The sequence below is a fragment of the Taudactylus pleione genome, unplaced genomic scaffold (assembly GCF_031769625.1).
Source record: "Taudactylus pleione unplaced genomic scaffold, aTauple2 ptg000070l, whole genome shotgun sequence".
In the NCBI taxonomy this organism is placed as follows: Eukaryota; Metazoa; Chordata; class Amphibia; order Anura; family Myobatrachidae; genus Taudactylus; species Taudactylus pleione.
In genome coordinates, this window is record NW_028284472.1 from 4,969,331 (window position 1) to 4,977,013 (window position 7,683).

Sequence of the window (7,683 nt, forward strand, 5' to 3'; positions counted from 1 at the left end):
CAGCCGGCCCTTTACTTATGACACAGGCGCATGCTTGGCACTACTTTGTTGATGCATGTGCGGCTACTGCGCACACAATTCACAAACACAGAAAATATATATTTTTTTGGTTTGGACTGGAGTGTACTTTGGGGGTTACAGCACCCTTTAACGGTCAAGCCAGCCGGCCCTTTACTTATGACACAGGCGCACGCTTGGCACTACTTTGTTGATGCACGTGCGGCTACTGCGCACACAATTCACAAACACAGAAAATTATTTTTTGTTTGGTTTGGACTGGAGTGTACTTTGGGGGTTACAGCACCCTTTAATGGTCAAGCCAGCCGGCCCTTTACTTATGACACAGGCGCATGCTTGGCACTACTTTGTTGATGCACGTGCGGCTACTGCGCACACAATTCACAAACACACAAAAAATATAATTTTTTTGGTTTGAACTGGAGTGTACTTTGGGGTTACAGCACCCTTTAACGGTCAAGCCAGCCGGCCCTTTACTTATGACACAGGCGCACGCCTGGCACTACTTTGTTGATGCACGTGCGGCTACTGCGCACACAATTCACAAACACAGAAAATATATATTTTTTTGGTTTGGACTGGAGTGTACTTTGGGGGTTACAGCACCCTTTAACGGTCAAGCCAGCCGGCCCTTTACTTATGACACAGGGGCACGCTTGGCACTACTTTGTTGATGCACGTGCGGCTACTGCGCACACAATTCACAAACACAGAAAATATATATTTTTTTGGTTTGGACTGGAGTGTACTTTGGGGTTACAGCACCCTTTAACGGTCAAGCCAGCCGGCCCTTTACTTATGACACAGGCGCACGCTTGGCACTACTTTGTTGATGCACGTGCGGCTACTGCGCACACAATTCACAAACACAGAAAATAATTTTTTTTTTGGTTTGGAGTGTACTTTGGGGGTTACAGCACCCTTTAACGGTCAAGCCAGCCGGCCCTTTACTTATGACACAGGCGCATGCTTGGCACTACTTTGTTGATGCATGTGCGGCTACTGCGCACACAATTCACAAACACAGAAAATATATATTTTTTTGGTTTGGACTGGAGTGTACTTTGGGGGTTACAGCACCCTTTAACGGTCAAGCCAGCCGGCCCTTTACTTATGACACAGGCGCACGCTTGGCACTACTTTGTTGATGCACGTGCGGCTACTGCGCACACAATTCACAAACACAGAAAATTATTTTTTGTTTGGTTTGGACTGGAGTGTACTTTGGGGGTTACAGCACCCTTTAATGGTCAAGCCAGCCGGCCCTTTACTTATGACACAGGCGCATGCTTGGCACTACTTTGCTGATGCACGTGCGGCTACTGCGCACACAATTCACAAACACACAAAAAATATAATTTTTTTGGTTTGAACTGGAGTGTACTTTGGGGTTACAGCACCCTTTAACGGTCAAGCCAGCCGGCCCTTTACTTATGACACAGGCGCACGCCTGGCACTACTTTGTTGATGCACGTGCAGCTACTGCGCACACAATTCACAAACACAGAAAATATATATTTTTTTGGTTTGGACTGGAGTGTACTTTGGGGGTTACAGCACCCTTTAATGGTCAAGCCAGCCGGCCCTTTACTTATGACACAGGCGCACGCTTGGCACTACTTTGTTGATGCACGTGCGGCTACTGCGCACACAATTCACAAACACAGAAAATATATATTTTTTTGGTTTGGACTGGAGTGTACTTTGGGGGTTACAGCACCCTTTAACGGTCAAGCCAGCCGGCCCTTTACTTATGACACAGGCGCACGCTTGGCACTACTTTGTTGATGCACATGCGGCTACTGCGCACACAATTCACAAACACAGAAAATAATTTTTTTTTTGGTTTGGACTGGAGTGTACTTTGGGGGTTACAGCACCCTTTAACGGTCAAGCCAGCAGGCCCTTTACTTATGACACAGGCGCACGCTTGGTACTACTTTGTTGATGCACGTGCGGCTACTGCGCACACAATTCACAAACACAGAAAATATATATTTTTTTGGTTTGGACTGGAGTGTACTTTGGGGGTTACAGCACCCTTTAACGGTCAAGCCAGCCGGCCCTTTACTTATGACACAGGCGCACGCTTGGCACTACTTTGTTGATGCTCGTGCGGCTACTGCGCACACAATTCACAAACACAGAAAATTATTTTTTTTTTGGTTTGGAGTGGAGTGTACTTTGGGGGTTACAGCACCCTTTAACGGTCAAGCCAGCCAGCCCTTTACTTATGACACAGGCGCACGCTTGGCACTTCTTTGTTGATGCACGTACGGCTACTGCGCACACAATTCACAAACACAGAAAATAATTTTTTTTTTGGTTTGGACTGGAGTGTACTTTGGGGGTTACAGCACCCTTTAACGGTCAAGCCAGCCGGCCCTTTACTTATGACACAGGCGCACGCTTGGCACTACTTTGTTGATGCACGTGCGGCTACTGCGCACACAATTCACAAACACAGAAAATAATTTTTTTTTTGGTTTGGACTGAAGTGTACTTTGGGGGTTACAGCACCCTTTAACGGTCAAGCCAGCCGGCCCTTTACTTATGACACAGGCGCACGCTTGGCACTACTTTGTTGATGCACGTGCGGCTACTGCGCACACAATTCACAAACACACAAAAAATATTATTTTTTAGCACTTGGGGGGAGCACCCCTGATGGACAGAGCACCCCCTGGACAACACTACAGCACCCCTTTAGGACTGGGACACTGCACAGGACTTTGGAGTGGACACAGCCCCTATGGAGAACTGACTGCACAACACAGTCCAGCTAGCCCCTATGGACTTTGAAGTAGTGGACACAGCCCCTATTAACAACAGCAGCACAGCACAACACAGCCAGCCCCTATGGACTTTGAAGTAGTGGACAACAGCAGCACAGCGCAGCACAGCACAGCACAGCACAACACTACTCTGCACTACACTACACTACACTACACAGCCCAGCCAGCCCTAACTCCCACCCTCCCTCTTCACTGTCCACAGCCGAGTGAGAAAATGGCGCCGACGCGGGTACCTTATATAGGATCCAAAACCCGCGAGACTCGGAAGGCGGGATGATGACGTTTTGCCTCGATTTCAGATCCGAGTCAGGCGGGAAAAGTCGAGCCTGACTCGGATCGGCCTCGGATCGGGGGGGCTCGGGGGGGTTCGGATTTCAGAAATCCGAACCCGCTCACCCCTAGTATATATGTGTGTGTGTGCGTGTGTAAACCCCCCTGAAAAAATCCTGCGTTTGCCCCTGCCCCCCGTGGATGTGTCCCAGCTTGAGTGACTCGCAGCGCCTCTCCCTTCAGCGTCGTGACAAATAGTTTAGGGGGGACCAATTATCCGGCGGCAAAGTGCTGCTGCTAATGTAAATCCCCCCTTAGTATATCGGATTACCTTAAAGTGTGGGATAAACTAATAAGGTTGTTTGGTGATTTGTCACTCCCATCTGTAAACATCTCCACTCTAGCGGTCTTTACACTAATCCCTGACCTGGATATCTGATATACTCACGGTATTCTGACGTTGCAGGATCTACATGACAATTCTTGTTTTCAATCCTTCCATCAGATCCAGGAACAATTTACTATCCCTACACACGACTTTTATATTTACATATCCATCACCAGATCTCCTCTAACACGGTAAGATCACCCCCCCCCCCCCCCACTGCATTATATCATGTCAGCATTTTCTACAGAGGTGGAATCACATCGTGGTATAGTATAGTACATTCTGCCTTCCCTAGAAGTAAAAACAAATTAGCTATTCGGATGAAATGGGAAGAGAGCTCCATATTTCATTGGCTAGCGATGATTGTGAATTGCTGTTCAAAAATGTATTTATAATGTCAATTAATCACCCTGAAATGTTTTTTAAGGTTATTCATAGAAACAATCTTACCCCTGAATGATGACATAAAGTCTGGCCCTCATCCTCTAAACTATGCTGGAGAAATTGCAGTATGGTGGGCTCCCTGCTCCATATATTTTGGTTGTGCCCAGTAATTCAGCCACTGTGGTTAGATACATCTGATTTAATCTCTCAGGTCACTGCAGAGTCTCTACTTTAACCTCCCTGAGATAACCCTTCTGCATCACTTACCCTTTTCTGTTTCATCCCATACCCAATACATCATTGGCCACATTCTTATAGCCACAAGGGCGGTGATAGTCCAATATTGGAAGAGACCTGATCCACCTTTCTAATATAAAGCTTGGCTATGATATTGAATATCATAACATGCTCGAGTGGGTTTCTATACATTAGCAAAACGGAGCGCCAATTTAAGGAGCGAATGGCGCTCTACAGATCAGCCATTAGATTACCCACCAATAAAGGATACAGTGACCAGCCAGTTGCCAGGCATTTTGCACATACACAAAATAAGATATTAATGGTACGGCGCTTATCAGTACAAAAACCAGTCTGTTTTGGGTGAAATAAAATCAACACACTTATATATATAATAAAGAAAGTTAAATTTAATCATTAATACTCTGACTGACATTTAGCAAATAGTAAGCAATTGATTGCATTCAAATATAATAAAAGATATACTGTATATAAAAAAGCTATAAAGTTTATATAAATTTCTGCAGGAATGTGTAATATAGATCAAAGTCACTGACTTAATGCATTGAATTAAATTAAATTTTAAAGCCCAAGAAAGACGAGTTCACACTTGCACTAATATGTAATTCATTTGTGGATACAGAAAAAGGTTCTGTGAATGTAACCCGGCATGGAGTATTTTCACCAGATACCCGGCATATGTTATTCCACTTCTCAGATAGGGCTAAAGGCCCCCATACATCAGCAATTGATTGCAGCAATCGTGGAATTTGCAATCGATTGTGTATAAAAATCTTTCCCTTTTTCAATCGATTGTGGCAATTCTGCACTCTGCAATCGATTGAAAATGGGAAAGATTTTTATACACAATCGATTGCAAATTGCACGATTACTGCAATCGATTGCTGATGTATGGGGGCCTTTAGCAACAGGTAATCGTTCTTGTTCAACCGGTGAATTGAATAACAATATATCTCCTTATGGTATAAGTTCACAATAAAGATCAGTGGGCCTGATTCAGACCCGCTCGCGAGCGCTGAGCGCTCGCAAGCGGGTCGATGATGCCTTAGTGAGCATGCGCACGATGGAGGGAGCTCCGTCGTGCGCATGCGCGAGACCCAGGGAGCGACGGGGAAGCCGTCGCTCAAGGTCTCGCACCAAAGGGGGCGTGCTGTCGATGTTGATTGACAGCACGCCCCGTTTGGTGGGCGTGCCGTGGGCGTGACTGCCAGACGGAGGCGTCCCCATGGGAACGCCTACCGTCTGGGTCCGGCCCCACTGACATCACTAGTGATGTCAGTGGGAGTGATTTTGGCTCTGATAGAGCCAAAATCACTCCAGGGCTTGCGGTCACCGAGACCCTACCGCAGGGTCTCGGCGCAAGCCCGATGGGCGCGATGGTCTTGACCATCATCATGGACGCTCGCATAAGCTGTGGGTGGTAACCCACAGCTATGCGAGCGTCCAAGAGGCCGCTCCAAGTTTAGGTAGGAGGACCCTGATTCAGAGCGAGCGCTCTCACATGTAAGATCCACACCGCGGCTCCAGGTGGGGCTCCTGAGCAGTCCAAAGTTCAAATAGGGGAGCCACAAATATCGCAATGCAAATTTAGGCAAAATGATCGCATCACAACCGCATCAGATTTGCAGATTGTGATAAATATGCCCCTTTGTGTCATGCGTTTTGTATTGCTTTGATTTATGCAGGCTTCCATACAGGGACTGATTCAGAGATGGACACAGTTCTGATTGCAGCTGCTACTTGGAAAGCTGCGGGAGTGCGATGTTAGCAGTCCTGAGTAGCCTCCTGGTCACGCAGCGGGGCTGGCTGTGCAGAGGTACGCTTTCTGTGTACATATGTGCAGACGCCTGCCGGTACCCGCCCCTAAACCGGCTCCACCACGCCTGTGTTTATCCGACCACTCACCCATCACCTCCCCCAAACACTCCATTTCCACCCCCCTAACGCTGCCTCCCTTGTCAGTCTCTCTGCAATACCAGGAGGCTCTGCATGCGGGATCGCAGAGGAACTTTCGCGCATGTGCATTGCGATAGTCAATCACCTGCGTAATTATCGGAACTGCGTCCGTCTCTGAATGAGGCCCCAAGTTCATTGGCTACTTTCCATCTATGGTAATGGGTGCGCCTTGACGACGTCTGGATTCTGCATGTTTTTCTTTGCACTTTGGGTTATAAAGTGTATGTCTGCGTCCCTGTATGCAACCGCTATCAGCAACAAGGCCGCTACACACTTACGATGCTCCCACAAGATGCTAAGGGGTCTAGTTACTAAGCAGTGTTAGGAGACAGAGAGAAAAGTGATAAGAAAGTGATAAGGTGCCAGCCAATCAGCTCCCAACTGTCATTTTTCAAACACAGCCTGTGTGATGACCGTTGGGAGCTGATTGGCTGGCACCGTATCACTTTCTTATCACTTTTCTCTCTGTCTCCTAACACTGCTTAGTAACTAGACTCCTATATCTCTGTGTGCGTCTGACTGGCCTCCTCTCTGCTATCACCCAGGAATGCCCTGTACATTTTTCAATACAGTTCTTCTACCATGCATCCAAATCTGTTCTGCAACTCCGTAAGCACAAAATCGCGGCGCGTGTGTGGTCCAGGTGCAAACGCAAATGAAAAAGCATCTCTCCACTGCGTCTGACATTACTGCCGCATCTAACTCTTGAGTATACGTATATTTCAGGTGTTTTGGGATCTATTTACTAATCAGTGTTAGGTGACAGAGAGAAAAGTGATAAGGTGCCAGCCAATCAGCTCCCAACTGTCATTTCACAGGCTGTGTTTGAAAAATGACAGTTGGGAGCTGATTGGCTGGCACCTTATCACTTTCTTATCACTTTTCACACTGCCTCCTAACACTGCTTAGTAAATAGACCCCTTTACCCGATAAGCTATCACTTTTATTGTTTCTTATTAATAAGCAGCAACAGACAATCGTAATCATAATCATAACAAGGCTTAACTCTGAAACGGGTGTTGATTTGTTCACTGTAACGTTAAATCAGCATTAAATAACGTTATGAACATTTCAGCGAAAAAAAATAAAACAAAGGGCCTGATTCAGACCCACTCGCGAGCGGCTGTCCGCTCGCAAGTGGGTCGATGTTATGGACTGAGCATGCGCACGATGGAGGGAGCTCCGTCGTGCGCATGCGCCAGACGCGACGAGCGAAGGAAAGTCCTTCGCTCGTTGTGTCCGATCAAAGGGGGCGTGTTGTCAATGTTGATTGACAGCACGCCCCCTTTGGTGGGCGTGCCTCCCTGACGGGGGCGTTCCCACGGGAACGCCTCCCGTCAGAAGCCGGCCCACTGACATCACTAGTGATGTCAGTGGGAGTGATTTTGGCTCTGATAGAGCCAAAATCACTCCGGAGCTTGCGGTTGAAAACCTCAACCGCAGGCTCCGGCTCGCAATTTCGATGGTCGCGATGGTCACGACCATCGCGGCCATCACAATGCACGCTCGTATAGCCTGTGGGTGGTGACCCACAGCTATACGAGCGTCCTGGAGGACGCTCCATTTTCATGGAGCCCGGCCCTCATTCAGAGCGTGCGCTCTGCTCAGAGCGTA